This window comes from Mastomys coucha, unplaced genomic scaffold (genome assembly GCF_008632895.1).
Source record: "Mastomys coucha isolate ucsf_1 unplaced genomic scaffold, UCSF_Mcou_1 pScaffold5, whole genome shotgun sequence".
In the NCBI taxonomy this organism is placed as follows: domain Eukaryota; kingdom Metazoa; phylum Chordata; class Mammalia; order Rodentia; family Muridae; genus Mastomys; species Mastomys coucha.
In genome coordinates, this window is record NW_022196911.1 from 113321808 (window position 1) to 113330816 (window position 9009).

The following is a 9009-nucleotide window of genomic DNA, read 5'->3' on the forward strand; positions in this document are numbered from 1 at the left end:
GCAGCCTGAAGACAGGAGCAGCCTGGAGACAGGAGCAGCCTGGAGACAGGAGCAGCCCGGAGACAGGAAAAGCCCGGAGACAGGAGCAGCCCGAAGACAGGAGCAGCCCGGGGACAGGAGCAGCCCGGGGACAGGAGCAGCCCGGTGACAGGAGCAGCCTGGAGACAGAAGCTCAGACAAGGTCCCAGAGGAGGTTAGGGGCAGTCTCCATGTGTCTGGGTGGCTCCTACTGGCACGGACTTAACTATTCCTTCAGGACAACAACTGCCAGGCATAGTTGGAAAATTACAGTACCTAAAACCACTGAGGGCTGCCTGTAGTAGAGCAGTCACACTGTGAGTCAGGTGTTACCTGGGGAGGCTCAAACGGAGGACTTTCCACTCTGTTATTGACAAGTTAAGCAAAATCTCTCTTGCTCAGTGAACGGACATTGGGGTAGGTCCAAGGGTTCCATTAAGAGGTAAGAGAGGTGAGCTGGCCAGAGCCCAGAGGAAGCAGGAGGAAGGAGGGGGCTGGAAGTGAGGGCTGACCACCAGAGGGGGCTGCAAAGAAAGAAGTCGGGGGAGGGGCACCCTGGAGTTCTTTCTGTAAGCAAGGTCTGGGAGGTGTGTCCCATTGGTGTCCTTTTTTTCTTAGGCTTCACAAAAGCCCCAAGCTCGTCTTTGTCATCTCACAAAGCTGTCACTTTGCCTGCTATTCCTGAACAAGACCCAATTCATTATCAGCCTAAAAATTGATTTAAAAAAAAAAAACCCAAGTAGAGTGTCAGCTGAAAGAAGCACAGAGCTTGCAGAAGATGGATGGAAGGCCACATTAGCATGCTTCAGTCTCATATTTATCAAATTAAACCTGCCGCCGAGGAACACTTACTTAATTAAGAGACTTTTTCATCAGCCAGAGATGAGAAGATGGGGAGAAAAGGTTCCTGCCCCACCTCTGGGGACAAAGTGCTGAGTGCTGAGTACCCGCGGGGCTCAGGAGGGTGACATGGCAGGAGTGAGGGGCCCCGGCATGGGGCAGGCCTTGGTTACTTAGCGTTGCTCTCCTGTAAACTGTCAGATGCAGATTTTATTCAGTTTTAGTGCCCCAAGGATCCCTCTTCACACATCGGGCAAATAGAGCGGCTGCAGAGTCAAGACGGTGGGGTGCAGGGGGAGGGGCTTGGGGAGGAAATGTGGCTTCTTTCTCATTGTGGACGAGAAAGTTACTGCATTTAAAGGGGTGGAGGCGAGAGCTCAAACCGAGGCCCTGGCTTCCATCCCCAGGGCCACATAAACTAGGCATGGAGGTGCACACCTCTAATCCCAGCCCTTGGAAGATGGAGGCAGGGAGAGCCAGAAGTGAGGTTGTCCTCAGCTCCTTACTGAGCTGGAGGACAGCAGAGCTACAGGGCTCTGGGAGACCCCGTCTCTCAGAACAAACAAAACAGAGAGGACACCCACCCTCCGAGCCTGACATTTTTAGTATGTCCGTGTTTTTAATGTGCATCTGATTATAGACACTCCCATCCCCGTTGAGTTTTATGGTGTTCCCAACACACTTGAAGACCCCATGCTCCTCGGTGGCCACCTCAGTCCTATCATTAGCCCCCGGTGGTCATCACAACACTTTGTGACTCTAGGCATGTGCCTGCTCTGGACAGATTCTCCTCACTAACATACACGCACACACTCACCATCCTTGCACACACTCACCACACTTGCACACACTCACCACACTTGCACACACTCACCATCCTTGCACACACTCACCACCTTTGCACACACAACCACTGAACACGTCTACTCACCATCCTCACACACATACCACTGCACACATACACACACTCCTTACCCTTGCACACACACTTAGTACCCTGCATGGACACTCACACATACCTACCTTCACACACTACCTTTGCACATGCCACCACTGTACACATACACACACTTACCACCCTTGCACACACAATCACTACTCTGCATGCACACTCACACACCACCTTGACTCTCACCACCTTTGCACACACAGAAACACAAACGCTACCACCATTCCACACACTCACTATTTACCATCCTTGCACACACACAAACACACACACCATCACCCTTGTTGTGCTTTGCCCAAGTGCTGGGTTATAGGTGTTTAAGACATTCCAGCAGAAATCTCTTTCTTTCCAAGGCATATTCCCCATTAGAGCCTCGTTACATCTTGTGAATTCGTTCACTCACTGGCTTTGTCCTGGTGGCCTGAGGTATTACCTTCTCCAGAAGCTGCTGTGGGAGAGAGTTTTTATCCTGGGGCCTGAGCTCCCCGGGCACACAGGCACACAGGTCCATGCCTGCCTGTATCCAAATACAGGCCCTAGGACCCTTAATCAAAGTCTGAACTCAATGATTGAGCAGATGGGAGCTGAGTTTGGAGGCCTGGCATGCATGAGCCTTTCTGCGTAATACTATGTTCCTGGGAACCTCAGTTTCCTTGTCTTTGAGATGGGTATATGAGCCAACACTTAGAGCATGGTGCCCAGCAATGCTTGCTCTCTGAGAACATCCTGCCGGTTTCCTGTGGCTTCTGTAACGAAGACAGAGACACTTGAAGCATGGACAGTCCCCAGGTCTCCAGGAGCTGCAGCAAGGAATCCCTCCAAGACCATTTGTCCCCTGTTGCCTGTCCCATTTTCCAGAGTTCAGAGGCCACCTGTACTTCCAGGCTCTGGTGTCTCCCTCCATCTGCAAAGCTGCTGCCTCCCCTGCCTCACAGTCTTCTGCTTCCTCCTTCTGAATGAGAACAATTGAGATTCCATCAGATCCCTCTATAGAGAGAATCTCTTATAAACATCACCTGTTAATAAAAAAGCCGATGGCCAATGAGCTGAGGCAGGAAATAGGTGGGACCTTGGCAGGAAGAGAGAGGATTCTGGGAAATGGTAAGAGATGAAAGAGAGCCATGAGAGAGGAGATGAACATAAACCAGAGGACAGACATAAACCAGCAGGTAGATGAACTGGTGAAGAAGCTGGGATGATGAGGGAGACAGGAAGGAAGAAGTGGCAGGGCTGAGGGAGAGGCAACCCGCTGATGGTAGACATAAAATAGTCAAATGGGCTAAGTAAGTTATGAGCTAGTCAGAGAATGAGCCAGAGCTTGTGGCCTAGGCATTTAATAACAACTAGTCATTCGGGGCTGGAGTTACATTAACAGATAGTGCCTAATGTGGGGCATAGAATTCAAGTTTAGTAAAGTCCTGGGTGAGAGGCAGTGGGGTTGGTCATATTGGCACTGAATGTCAGAAATCCAAACTTGAACAGCACAAACAAGCACTTCTCCTAGTTCTGTCCCTTTAAATGGTTACGTAGCAGTTGAGGCCAGGTATGGCAGCCACAGCAGAGGTCAAAGAGGGAAAGTCCTAGAGCAGCTGGGCACTCATGAGGCCTGGTGCAGCTGCTGCAGAGGTGGAGAAAACAAAACAAAAAACCAAAACCAAAAAATCCACAGCATTTTTAAAAAGAGCCTGCGGGATAGGAAAAAACAGGCTCTTCTAAGAAGTCCAGGCTGAGTAGAAAGAGAACCTGCTCAAACCCTATAGATAAGCACTTCCCAGAGCAGTTTCCTAGTCAGGCAGGAGGCTAAGAGGGCGAGGGAGGCCTGGGCTGAGGGGGCTCGTGCTGACTAAACTCCATAAACTCGATAAACTCAATAAACTCGCTGGCAACCCGAGGGTCAGCCTGATGGATTGGAGACAACTTCCCAGAGGCCAGAGGAGTCGGGGCCAGAGAGAAAGAGAGAACTCCTGGTGATACATGGAAGGCAGAAAGGTCTCTCCTGGTGAACGAAGAGAGACGGGAGCAGGTGAGTGACAGCTCGAGGTCTCAGCTAACCAGAGAAGAGTGACTGAGAGAAAACAAAAACCTCCAAGGCAGAGAAGCTTCTGATCAGCTAGGACATGTTTAAAGTTAGCTTAAATGTTAAAGAAGGAGGGAGACTGGGCACAGAAAAGTTATAGACAGCTGAAAATAATTTAAAACTGATAAAATTAAAGGTAAGAAGGCGAATATGGTGATTATTATGCTGATATTTATTACCTTAATCTTAATAACCATAATAGTTTTTTTTAATACCTTCCTAAAGAGTGTTATAGAGATACAAGGAAAGGAAAAATATAAAAAACAGATACAGGCCATAGAAGAAAAATTAGAAATCATTATATATAAAAAGATGAGAAAACCACTAAGATAGAAGAAATAAGGTTAAAGCCTATGGCACTACCATATAATGAAAATCAGAGGGGGCTGGAGAGATGGCTCAGTGGTTAAGAGCACTGACTGCTCTTCCAAAGGTCCTGAGTTCAAATCCCAGCAACCACATGGTGACTCACAACCATCAAATCCCAGCATCCACATGGTGGCTCACAACCATCTGTAATGAGATCTGACGCCCTCTTCTGGGGTGTCTGAAGACAGCTACAGTGTACTTATATATAATAAATAAATAAATCTTTGAAAGAAAGAAAGAAAATCAGAAAAGAAAGCCAATGGTTGGAAAAACCACCTTGGCTTATCCTGTTAAAGTATGACAAGTACCAACAGATAATGGCCACCTCAGGAAAATTTTAGATGGCATCCAATAGAAAAGCTAGATTTAAAATATTATAAGGATGTAGCATTAATAGGAAAAATAGTTCCTAAAGGTTTTTGAAAAAACCAAACTGTCAAATGTTTTGACTGTGGCAAGCAACGTCATTTAAAAAGGGATTTCTAGGGATTCCTAGAAACAATGTTTCCTCTATAGATGATACAAAGAGACGATCCCACCCTTCTGAGATAGCAGAAGGGTGGTAAAGGCTGACACTGGACTAACGGATGTAGATCAACAAGGGACAAACAAGGTAACTCCCTTGACAATAAATGCCCTAAGAGGCTCCAATATCAAATTCAACTTGGTCATCTCAGGTCAAGAGGGAAAAATTCACCTGCAGACCAGTTAAACCACACTGCTCTGGGTATAAGCATTAAGAACCCAGAGGGCAAAACCAGAGCAGCTTCAATAGATCAAACAGAAAACGCAAGAGAGACCAAAGGCTTCATACATGCAGGGGCAGATAGAAGAAAGAAATGTGTGGGGCTGGAGAGATGGCTCAGCGGTTAGCAGCACTGGCTGCTCTTCCAGAGGTCCTGAGTTCAATTCCCAGCCACCACATGATAGCTCATAACCATCTATAATGGGATCTGATTTCCTCTTCTGGTATACAGGTGTATATGTAGATAGAGCACTCATACGAATAAAAATACATAAATCTTAAAAAAAAAAAGAAATTTAAAAAAAAAAAGAGATGCTTAAGGGAAAGGTAAGAAATTTCCCAGAGACAGATAAAAAAATGTTGCATTGGGGGAGAGAATATACTCTTGTTTCCACAGGAAAAGAAAAGTATGAATTCCATTCAAATTAATAAAAATCAGATTTGACAGGGGGGACCCCCTGAAGATCCTAGCTGCACAAGGAAGAAATAAATCAGTAGAACAAAAAAGGGGGGCACACACTCATCCCCCGATCCCCCTGTGTGAGGGGGCACACACTCATCCCCCGATCCCCCTGTGTGAGGGGGCACACACTGATCCCCCTGTGTGAGAACAGCTTGGAGACCGGCTGAGACGAAAATGTCTCCAGTCCAGAACTTTAGTTAAGCATAGCCAATAAATCCTGTTGGCTACAAAATCCTCAGGACTTACCATGCAATCATAGCATAGATAAATAAAGAAATGTGTATTTTCTGTAAAAGCTTATATGTTCACAGGAAAAAAAATCAACCAAAAAGACAGCCCTGACAAGATGCACCCCTGAGGATGCTGAGAGAGATTCTCATTGTCCTAGCATCCTGCCTGACGCTATCTCAGATGCCTCATTGCTCTCTCATCCAAACCAGGATTCCAGGACAGCTTCAGAGAAAGCTGCTGATCCCACACGACCTCAAGTTATCCAGTCTTACAGACTGATTCAGTCATGACTTCATTTAAGCCTGAACTTTCTCAGCAGGCAGAGACTGGACAAGAACTGCTACAGCTAGCTTTCATAAGACTCAACCATTTCCCCAGTGATCTTAGGTCTTCAGAAAAGAGAAAACCCTGGGGTGGATGGGGTTTGGTCATTCTATGGATGATCAAATGTTTGTCGTCATTTAAGGGGGTGATAACAAACTGTAATGGTCTTGGATCAGGGAGAAATAAGAGAGGTTAGACTCGGGGATTTCTCTCTTTTTCCTTCCTCTGTCTTTCTCTCTCTCGTATCTAATATTACAGGGGAAGAGGGGAGAAGAGATGAACAGAAAAAGGGGAGATATAGGAATAATAAAGAAATAATTTCAAAAAGGTAGATTATTGAATCTACTCTCAAACCAAAGAATATTATTAACAAGCCAAAAATCTTACATTGGTATAGGTCTTTGTATGTTGATACAAAATTAAGGTTACATTCTATGAATCAACTCTAAGGTATTGTACCTATGTAGTTCTTAAAAAATACAGTTGTTAAATTCTAGTCCACTTGAAATCTATTACAAATTGCTTAGGATAAGTAAGAAATTCAAGTTAGTAGTCAATTAATAAAACTTGGTCATGTTAGATACTAGTCTAGTTTGTTACAGAAACATTTTCTTCAAAGTTGAACAGATACTACATAGCTAAAACCAAACCATTTAGATATATTATAGATAAATAGTCCTTAAAACCCTCAGAGATCTGCAGAATATGTACTTAAAAATGTTTTATTACTAAGAGATCTTTCTCGATGCTTCTCCTGGCAGCATCCTCATTCTGTTCCAATGAAGATAACGAGTCCCAATAACCTCCGTATGACGTTTGCTTCATATGTGTCAAGCTAGCAACTGGGAAAAAAAATCCCTTGCAGACGGGTCCTGTGGATCTGTGTCTTGCTTCAACAGTGTTTGGATGAAGCAGACCCAGAGACTCCCACTTTATTAGCTTCCAGCTGCTTCACAAGTCTCTCCAGTCGCAGCCTCCGTGACCATATCCTCACAGCCTTCGGCTCCTAGGACCAGTCTTCACTGTCTCTTAGTGGTCAGCCCCATACTCCAGAGCAGCCATGACCTCTCAGATTTGTCAGAATTATTCCACTGAAGTGAACCTCCTGGTCAACTTGCACCTGGGGGCCTCCTACACCTACCTCTCCTGGGCTTCTATTTTGATCGGGATGATGCGGCTTTGGAGGGCTTAGGCTACTTGTTTCACGAATTGGCTGAGGAGAAGCATGAGGGAGCTGAGGGTCTCCTCCAGTTGCGGGGGGCTGTGCACTCTTCCAGGATGCACAGAAGTCATCTCAAGATGAATGGGGTAAAACCCAGGAGGCCATGACAGCTGCCTTGGCCCTGGAGAAGAACCTGAACCAGGCCCTCTTGGATCTGCATGCCCTGGGTTCTGCCCGCACAGATCTTCATCTCTGTGACTTCTTGGAAAGCCACTTTCTGGATAAGGGGATGAAGCTCATCAAGAAGATGGGCAACCACCTGACTAACCTCCGTAGGCTGGCCGGACCACAACCAGCACAGACTGACGTGCCCCAGGCATCTCTGGGTGAGTATCTCTTTGAGTGTCTCACTCTCAAGCATGACTAGGAGGTCTCTGTCCCTTCCAAGGGGCTCCCCCTTCTGCTCTGCACCAGCCTGCCTCAGGACCTCCACCTGAACAAACCTCTCAAGCCACTAGGCAGCTTTGTAACTGCCCTGGAGCTTCTCCCAAGTCTTGGACCAAGTAAAAATAAAGCTTTTGAAACAGAAAAAAAAAATGTCCTTGCCTCAATTGCAGACAGAATAATGTCCAAACTGGACAAACCAACTGCAGGGAAGTTAATTGTGAAGCTTTGTAACAACAAGGTAGGCAAGTCCTTCATAATTCCTACTTCCCAAAAGAGCCTGTCGTATACTGAGCCAGAAGGCCAAAGATGGGTCCCCCAGAGTTATAGAGACAATTTGTGGGTGGCTGTCCAGGCAGCCAGAGACCTCTGTCATTTCTATAGTTTTGGAAGCTTCTTGCTCTACACTTCCTGCATACTCAGGTAATATTTATTCCTTCTCAGGTTTCTGATGGGGTTGAAGACTAGCTAGTCTCACAATTAAGCTTAAACTGTTAGGATTTAGAAAAATGTTTTAAGGTCTATATCTGTTATGGTAGAAAATGATTTAAATACAGAAGCCTAACTCACCAACATAGGATAGATAGTACTCTCTCCAAAGTTGCCAAATACAAACAGACTAGACATTGTGAATGTAATTCTTATCAGATGTTTTTTATAATTGTTAATATTGCATATGATTTATTGATGTAAGAAAAAGAGACTTTTCTTATACACATCACCTGTCAATAAAAATGCCTGTAGGCAGCCGCTTGGACGATAAGATCCAAGATGGCACCTGTTCCCGATACACTGTAGCAATAAACCAGTTCCACTGCGCATGTGTCAACCCCTCCTGAGCGTGCTCAGGCAAATTAGGTGTCTCCCGAGCGGGTGCATGCTAATGAGGCAATTGCAGGGAACCAATCTAGGAGGACTTGAGAACTCAAGCTTGGGTATATAAGGAGCTCTCTCTAGACAGTCAGGGTCCCACTCCACAGAAGCAAGAGCAGCCACGCCACTCCACAGAAGCAAGCAGACCTGCAGCACCTAGGAAGAAGAAGCAGCAACACCAAGAAGAGCCTTGACATCTAGGAGAGCTGCAACACTTAAGAACCTAGGAGAGCTGTGACACCTAGGAGCCAGAAAAGGCTGTAAACCAGAAAAGAAATTTCCTGAGTAAACCATCGAGAGAAGAAGTCTCGGTGTTCTGTCGTCATTGCTGCTGGACAGCAAGGAGTGCGGAACAAATGCCGATGGCTAAAGTTCCTTCTGGTCCCACAACACCCAGAGGAAGCTCCACTCCCAGGCACTCTGACACGCCCAGGATCAGAGGTGAGGAGTGTGGGGAGCCGTGAATCTTGAGAGGCATTCGCCATGGCAAGATGGTGCCTACTTCCGCTGTTAA

At 46.1% G+C, this 9009-nt stretch overlaps 1 pseudogene; it reads left to right on the forward strand.

Annotated features, from left to right (window-relative positions):
- Window positions 1-7076: 7076 nt before the first annotated feature.
- Window positions 7077-7605, forward strand: LOC116078398 (annotated as a pseudogene).
- Window positions 7606-9009: the final 1404 nt, after the last annotated feature.